Source organism: Rhinopithecus bieti, unplaced genomic scaffold (assembly GCF_001698545.2).
Source record: "Rhinopithecus bieti isolate Rb0 unplaced genomic scaffold, ASM169854v2 scaffold_72481, whole genome shotgun sequence".
NCBI lineage: Eukaryota > Metazoa > Chordata > Mammalia > Primates > Cercopithecidae > Rhinopithecus > Rhinopithecus bieti.
This window is the reverse complement of record NW_016826972.1, coordinates 277,362-286,078: the sequence shown is the minus strand read 5'-3', so window position 1 is coordinate 286,078 and position 8,717 is coordinate 277,362. Positions and strand designations below refer to the sequence as shown.

At 37.9% G+C, this 8,717-nt stretch overlaps 1 long non-coding RNA gene across 1 annotated transcript in view; it reads left to right on the top strand.

Moving 5' to 3' along the window:
- The window catches only part of LOC108523189 (uncharacterized), a 12,655-nt gene extending 11,977 nt beyond the window's left edge, over positions 1 to 678 (top strand). Inside the window, exon 5 of the long non-coding RNA XR_001883743.1 lies at positions 590 to 678. This is a non-coding gene — a long non-coding RNA (uncharacterized LOC108523189). The remainder of the gene's footprint in view (positions 1 to 589) is intronic.
- The last annotated feature ends 8,039 nt before the right edge of the window (positions 679 to 8,717 follow it).

The window sequence follows — 8,717 nt, the reverse complement described above, 5'->3', positions numbered from 1 at the left end:
AAAAAAAAAAAAAAAAAAAAAAAGAAAAGCTAAGAGCACAGCATGTTATATTGGATTGGAAGAAAACATTTCCTTTAAATCTTTAAGATAAAACATTTTTAGCATTAGGTCACAACAGCATTTAGAAACTGAGGATAAAAAGTTAGAGAAGCTGATAAAAAAGTTGGAGTGAATTATTATCTCAGTCCTTCTCAAAGGGAAGAGAAAACTGAAAACAGTAAGACACAATAAAAGTTAAATTTTGGGGTTAACAAAAATCTCTTGTACTTTTATTAAGAGTAAATCAATACCTTAAGAAAATTTTGTTGTTCTAACCAATTCTTTAGTGTATTAGGGTATTTTAATATCAAAGCCTAGTCTCTAGAGAGACTTTTATAAATAATTTTAACTATAGCCAACTTGATCACATAAATATTTTTAATATAAATTCTCCTTTTACAAAGTTTATTATGACTTACACAGACCATTTATGATATATGCCTATGTTCCAGACCAAACTGAGGGTCAGGCTGCTATTTCTCGTGGCCCAATAATGAGATGCAGATGAACTGGGGAGGAAGAGAGTTTTTATTTCTGTAACCGGTTACAGGGAGAAGACCTGGAAAACACTGCTAGACCAACTCAAAATTACAAAGTTTTCCAGAGCTTATATGCCTTCTAAGCTATATGTCTATGGGTAAGTATGTATTCATCTAAAGACATAAGTGATTAACTTATTTTAATCTGTAACTAAGATCTGAGTCCTGAAGACCTTCCTCTGGAGCCTGAGTAAATTTACTTAATCTAAATGGGTCCAGGTTCTGGGGTGATTACCCTTATCTTGTCTCCTGCTAAATCATGGAGGATTGGGAAGTTCCTTCAGACCCTAGTAAACTCATTTGTGGAGGCCTGGGGAGTTTTCAGATCCCCAATAAAACTTGCTTAATCCTAAACGTATCCTGTTAAGAATTCCTTCATTATCTTGTCATGTTTCAAGGCCAGGAAAGGCCTAGGCAAAACTCTTGGTGGGCTTTTGTTACAGTCCAGCCTTTGCACAAGGTCACTGGCCCTTTCAGCTTTTATATTTAACTTAATCCCTCAGTCAGTGCTGAAACAGTTGTTATGAAGGCCTGGATTAGTAAGACCTGGCCGGCCACACTTGGACTTCCTGTTTTATCTTAAATATCCCTCTTTCTTAAATAACCAGTCATTTTATTTTGAGACAAAAAATTTACCGTACAAATTCTTACTCATATAAAATTATTTTCCTTTTAACCTCTATTATCTTTCGCCTTTTTTCATAAATAACCTTTGAATTAGAAATTATTTCCCTTTAATAAGAACACTTTTAAAGAAAATGTTTGCTTGCTATAATATAATTTTTCAAAAATCAGGTAACAATACAAAAGCAAGCAGTTTAAGATTGGAGAGGAATTTGTCTGTTTATATTCTTGGGGATCCATATGGAAGAACAGAGATTTCTCCCCAGAAAGGAGGGGCCTTCTCTCCTTTCTTGAAGGAATCCCAGGCTGTTAGAAATTATTTAGATCCTTCATGCAGCAGAGGGTGGCAGGAGGAAGGAGAGACAGGCCAAAGTAATTTGAGGAAACAGAATTCAGTCAACTGAGAAGAAAAAAACTTTTTCTCAAAAAACGAGATCCTAGGACAGAGAAAAAGCTTAAAGGCCTTATATGCATACACACATCTTGGATATCAGCTTTTAATTAAGCTGACTTTTAATCACTGAGCTCTTAAAAATCCTTTTAAATCTCTTTTAACTATATTTTATCCGGGACAACCTGCTGATATTTCAAAAGTATTAATAACACAAAATTTAAACCAGAAAAGACGTGATTTATGAACCAAACTCAGGCTGCTGTGGTGAAAACGGGCAGAACCTTAGCTACTGAACTACATGGTGGGGCAGCCACCATAGTTCTTTCAGTTTGGGCCTAGCTCGCAAAAGATGGCCTTGTTATGTAAATAAAGCCCCTCAGGTAGTCAAAATCTTTCTTTTCTTCCTTTTGCTGGCTTTTTTTTTTTCCCCCAGCTGCAGGAATGTAGACAATTCAGAGGATTTGTTCCCCATAATTTGGAACTTTCCTTCAGATTTGACCAAGTTGGGTAGAGACGATCAAACCTAATGGGAAAAGACTGAAACAACAAAACAGAAACGAACAAAACCAGTTAAGCAAAACACAAAAATGATCACACAATTCATACAATTACTGAGTGCTCTAATGGTAAGAAGAAATGAAGACCAGCTGACTGTTAATCTTAATTTTTAGTCATAAGGAGAAGTTCCAAGATAAAACCCCAATTCAACTACTTAGCTAGGAAAAGGGCACAGGCTGAAGACTGCTCGCTACCATCCAAGGAGCAGGAAAAAAACTCAAACTTGCCTTCCCGGTTGGAAGTGAGCTGAAACTCCAGAAAAGAGTTTCCTGCTCTCCATCATCATGGAAGCAGGAAAACTCACTTGTTGGAAGTGAGTAAAATTCCAGAAAAGGAGTTGTACAGCACAATAAATCTTAGATCTTAACCAAAGTTTGGGAGATCAGGGATTCTTCGGAAGGAGGAGCTCCCAGGCCTCAGCAAATTGTCCTGTTGGTTTGAGTAGTAAAGATAGCTCAAGCTGGTACTGAGTACCAAGAGGAGAGTTGTCAAAGGTCAGGGCCACCTCCACTCAAAGTCCCTTCGTGGTCACCAATTTGTAAACCAAAAGGAATCTGAGACAGGTCTCAATCAATTTAGAAGTTTATTTTGCCAAGGGTAAGGACATGCCCAGAAGATAGGCCTATGCCTTTCTCCAAAGATGGCTTTAAAGGGGAATACTTAAAGGGGAAAGTGGGCTAGAGGGGAAAGAGGGAGGGTATGGTAATCAACATGTTGCGAGAGAAAGGGAGCATGCAGGGGAACAGTCAATTATGTGTTGGTCTTGTGCTCAGTAAATCGGCACTTTACATAAGGTGAAATAGAGTAGCTACCTGTGGAGTTCCCTCCCTCCCTTCCTCCCTCTCTTCCTCCCTCCCTCCCACTCTCCCCTTCTCTCTCTCTCTTTCTTTCTTTGTTTCTGACAGGGTCTCACTCTTTTGCCCAGGCTGGAGTGCAGTGGAGTGATCTCAGTCCACTGCAAACTCTGCCTCCTGGGTTCAAGCGATTTTCCCACCTCAGCCTCCCCAGTAGCTGGGACTACAGGCATGCGCCACCATGCCTAGCTAATTTTTTTTTTTTTTTTTTTTTTGTATTTTTTGGTAGAGACAGGGTTTCACCGTGTTGGCTAGGCTGGTCTCGAACTCCTGACCTCAGGTGATCCGCTCACCTTGGCCTCCCAAAGTGCTAGGATTACAGCTGTGAGCCAACACGCCTGGCCCCATGGAGATAATTAACCTTTTATCTGTAGCTATCTGTTTAGGAACAAAAGGAAAGACAGTTATTTGCATGACCCAGCTTTCAGTTTCATTTTTTTTCCTTTTGGCATAGTGAATTATTTTCCTTTCACAAAAGAAACTCTAGCCCCAAACCAAAGAACAGATTTTACAGGTATTCACTAGTGACACAGTATCCTGATCTAAACAGTAATTCACTATGCTGGGACTTGAAAACAAGTGAACAACAACAGAAACAGCAGAAATCTATGATTTGGGTGAAAAAAAAAACCAACCCATATTTCCAGGCCATTTTAGAATAATCTGGCATGGATGTATTTCCAAACTAATCTACAGTCTAAGCCAATTTGAATGAAAGATCATGTTTCTGGGCCATTTTCGGGGAGAAAAACTGCTTTAAGGCTTATGCAAAACAAAACAAACAAACAAAACCCTAAAAAACTCCACAGTTTGAATGAATATGGATAAATAACTTCATATAAGTACATAGTGATGTTTCTCATCCTTTGTTATGACAGCATATTGTTCTATTTGTGCATGATTTTTATTTAATCAGTTCTACTGAACATGTTTTTCTTTTCCCAGTCTGTGTCACACTGGGAAAAAATTATGGTGAGGACTTCATGTCTACTGCCTGCCCCACCCCAAGATTTAGCAGATTTGGATTAAATATTTTTTACACCATTTTAGAAGAAAAATATGGTATGTAATTATGTCCAAAATTACACTTCTGGCAAGTCTGAATGAAAAAAAAATCTTTCCGAGTCATTTTGGAAAAAAATTTTGCATTGCACTTACATCCAAAACCTTCCACTTTTGGAAGAAAAGCTGGCCTAGGGCTGATGTGCCAAAAAATTGGAGTAAATTTGGACTTTTTTAAAAAAATCACGTTTGGGGCCATTTTGAAAGTCTGGGACAGGACTTATGTCTAATAAACCTCACAATATTAGTAAATTTTAAGAAAAAGTAATATTTCCCAGCCGTTTACAAAGAACAATCTGGAATAGAGCTTACCTCAAAATCACAATTAAGGATATTTGGATAAAATATCACATTTTTAGGTTAGTCTGGAAGAAAATTCTGGCATAGAAATTATTTCCAAAAGACTTCATTATTTGAGCCAATTTGATTGAAAAAATCACATTTCCAGGCCATTTAAAAGAAATGTCTTACACATGATTTACATCCAAAGATCCTAAGATTTCAGTGAACTTGGATAAGAAATGACATTTTCTGCATATTTTAGAAGGGAAATCTGGTGTAGGACTTACTTCCAGTAAGCCTCCAAATTTGAGCAGATTTGGATGAAAATATCACATTTCCAGGGGGATTTGGGGAGAAATATCCAGCATATGACTTAATTCCCCAAAACCTACTATTTATATAAATTTGGATTTTTAAAACTCATGTTTCTTATTCATTTGGGGAGAAATTTGACCAAGAATTTGTGTACCCTAAAACACATGATTGGAATGAATTTGAATGAAAAATGTATTTATTTCTGGGCAATTTTGGAAAATAATGTAGCATAGAATTTATTACCGCATGTCCTAAAAACTTCAGCAAATTTAGATGAAAAGTTACATTTTGGGTCATTTTAGAAAAGCCTGGCATAAGAATTATTTCTAAAACCCATAAGACTTAGTGAATTTGGATGAAAATAATCCTATTTTCAAGACCATTTTGAAAGAAAATATAGTATGGTATTACATCCAGAAAACCCTACTTATGCAAATTTGAATGCAAATTGTCTTTGTGGGCCATTTTAGAAGAAAATTCTGCTGTTGGGCTTATATTTTTTTGAAAAAACTCCACTGGTTATTTGACTACTGGAGCTATATAGTAAGTTTTGAAATGTGGAAGTATAAGTTCTCCAACTTTGTTCTTGTAAAAATATGTACTTTGATTGCCTCTTTTTAACCTAAAACTTAGCACCCTGGACACAGTGTTCTCAGACTTTGTCCCATCCCTCCTCCCACTGATTAATCTTGGTGATTCTTTCATATAAGTACATAGTGATGTTTCTCATTCTTTGTTATGACAGCATATTGTTCTATTTGTGCACGATTTTTATTTAATCAGTTCTACTGAACATGTTTTTCTTTGCTAAAATTTGAAATTACTCATGACTGCATTGAACAACTTATCTAAATCATTCTGCACATAAACATACACAGCTATTGGATAAATTCATTAAGTGAGATTTCGAGCTCAAAGGGAATATGAATTTTAAATTTTGAGAGATATTACCAAGTTGTCCACCAGAAGACCTGTGGCAATTTGTATTCCTAAGACTGATGTATAAGTGTGCCTGTTTCCACCATCTACAATACTATGTTCGAATCTTGTAGTCTTTCCTAATCTGGCAGGTGCAAATATCTCTGTGTGATTTTCATTCGTATCTTTACTGATGTCAAGGATGTCTTCAAATGAAAGAAGACTTCTCTTCCTATGCTGTTATCTGTGCTTGTGTTTTTTAGTATCTTCTATTGTGTTTTTCATTTTTAAATTTCATTTCTAATGGTATTATGCAGATAGGAAAGACAGCATCTCCATCAAGTTCGTCTTTTGTTTTGGCCGTAAGTGTGAATTGCCTTGCAGAATTTATTTTTGTACAGACAAATTTGACCTTTTTCATTATGACTTCGAGATTTTGAATCAGAAAGTCAGTCCTAGGTCATAAATGGGTTCCAATGATCCATTGCTGTATAACAGACAATTCTAAAATTTGAGGCTTAAAACAACTACTATCATCATGCCTCAGTTCTATAGGTTGACTGAGCTCAGCTGAATGGTTCTCACCTGAGGTCCCTCACTTGGCTGCAGATGTCACCTAGGGTTTCAGTAATCTGAAAGGTCTGACAGGACAGGCCTCCAAAATAGCTCTCCCATGTGACTGGACTTGAGGCTCACTGTTGGCTAGCTCAGCTATGGCTGATTACCAGAGCACCTCTATAAGTCCTCTCCATGTGACTAGAAGTTTTCACAGCGTGGCAGCAGGGTTCAAAGTGTAGAAGCTGTAAGGCTTCTTATGAACTAGTCTCAGAAGTCCCATAATATCATTTCTGCTACACCCTCTTGATGAAGCAAGTCACTAAGACCAGCCCAGACACATGGGGAAGGTAACAGGACACCCCTCTTCACCCCATCTCATAATATAGACATAGGGAGGGAAGGAATTGATTACGTCCATCTTGGAGACAATTTTCACACATCCATTCCATGTGAAGTATATACTCATCCCTCCTAAGATGCCCCCAAAGTCTTATCCTACTATGGCATTGGCTCAAAGATCGGAATCTCATTCTTTGAATCAGGTCAAGGTGTAGATGATGCTTTATTCGAAGACCTGGGAACCAAAGAAGCATATCTAACACCCAGTGTAGATTCAGGGATAACTATCCCTGAAAAAGTGCTTCTATCAAAAAATGGGGAAACAGCAGGTACTGGTTCATAGAAATTCAGCAGTTCAGCTGGCACATGCCACCAGTTACCTTTGTAGCACAGTACTGCCCCTGAGAGTGATTCTCCATGATGTCTGCAGTCCAAGTTATTCCTCCTTTTCCATGAGAACTGGCCTGTGCTTGCAGCTTAGTAGGTTTCTCACCTTGCCTTCCTGCCCACAAAAGAGGTAGGGGCTTTTCTGTCCTTTTCAGAGCAAGCTGGTGTTTCTGTTACAAATGTCATGGGTTTCCTATGCCTCTTATTGAAGCTCATTCCATTAGACAAAACCCATATCCACAAAGCTCTTCAAGACAAGCCCCTCATTTGGGTTGAGTGTCAAGGTGCTATGGGGATGATTCCCTTAAAATTTAGCACCAATTGGTGTACAGTCTAGGAGCCATACACTTAAATATTTCTGAAGTCTTAAAAAGGAGTCTTACAGTTGTACCCTTGAGATGATCTTTATCTTGAAGGACACTTATTTTGAGCAAAACCACACACTGGAGGAGGTATGGTTAATAATATTTACATAGGGTTAAATACCTTAAGCCCTGAGATAGGATAACTATTGAGACTGTGTAGCTGAAAGACCTTAGACCAGTTACCTGATGACTGACATGGGGACTGGGTCCTGGGATAGAGGAGTATGATTCAAAGTTCTAAACACTGGTATTACAGGACTGATTGAGGAATGTGGCTTCAAGGGTTTAATCCCTGTTACTGGAGGGCTGAGGAAGACACATGGTTAAAGATTGTCATACACAGTCAAGTGTTGCTTAACAAGAATATGTTCTGAGAAATCATTAGGTGATTTAGTCATTTTGCAAACACTGTAGAGTGCACGTACACAAACTTAGATGGCATAACCTACTATACACCTGGGCTACATGGCATAGGTATTGGTTCTAGGCTACAAACCTGTGCAGCAGGTGACACTGAGTACTGTAGGCACTGAGTACCGTGGGCAGTTGTAACACAATGGTAAGTTATTTGTGCATCTAAACATAGAAAAAGTATGGTAAAATACAGCATAAAAGACAAAAATATGGTACACCTGTACAGGACACTTACCATAAATGGTAAATTGCAGAACTGGAAGTTTCTCTGGGTGACTTTGTGCATCTAAACATAGAAAAAATAAGGTAAAATACAGCATAAATGACAGAAAAAAAGGTACATCTGTATAGGACATTGACCATAAAAGGCAAGTTGCAGAACTGGAAGTTGCTCCGGGTGAGTCAGTGAGTGGTGAGTGAATATGAAGGCCTGGGACATTACTATACACTACTACAGATGTACATACTGTACCCTTAGGCTACACTCAATTTATTTTTAAACATTTCCTTCTTCAATAATAAATTAGCCTTAGCCTACTGTAACTTGTAACTTTATAAGCTTTAAAATTTTTTACTTTTTGACTCTCTTGTAACTTAGCTTAAAACAAAAACATTGTACAGCTGTACAAAATATTTTCATTTTATCCTTATCCTATACACTTTTTTCTATTTTAAAAATTTTAATTTTTTTTTTTTGTTGTTGTTAAAAACGAAGACACAAGCACACACATTAGCCTAGGTCTATACAGGGTCAGGATCCATAGCACTGCCTTACCCACCTCTGTATCTTGTCCATTGGGAGGTCTACAATGCCACTAGGTGACAGGAATTTTTCAGCTCCATTATAATCTTACCAGCCCGCCATCGTATATGCAGTCCATCGCGGACAAACATTATGCAGTGCCTGACTGTAGTTACGGAGGTGCTGATGTGGTGGTATAGCTGGGGGTGGTTGGAGATTATCCATTTTCTTGGTGGTGTGATATGGGTGTAACTGAGATCCAAGGCTCTGCTTGGTCACAGCTGCAAGACCAGGTCCTGGGACTGGAGTGCTGAGGACAATGTATTG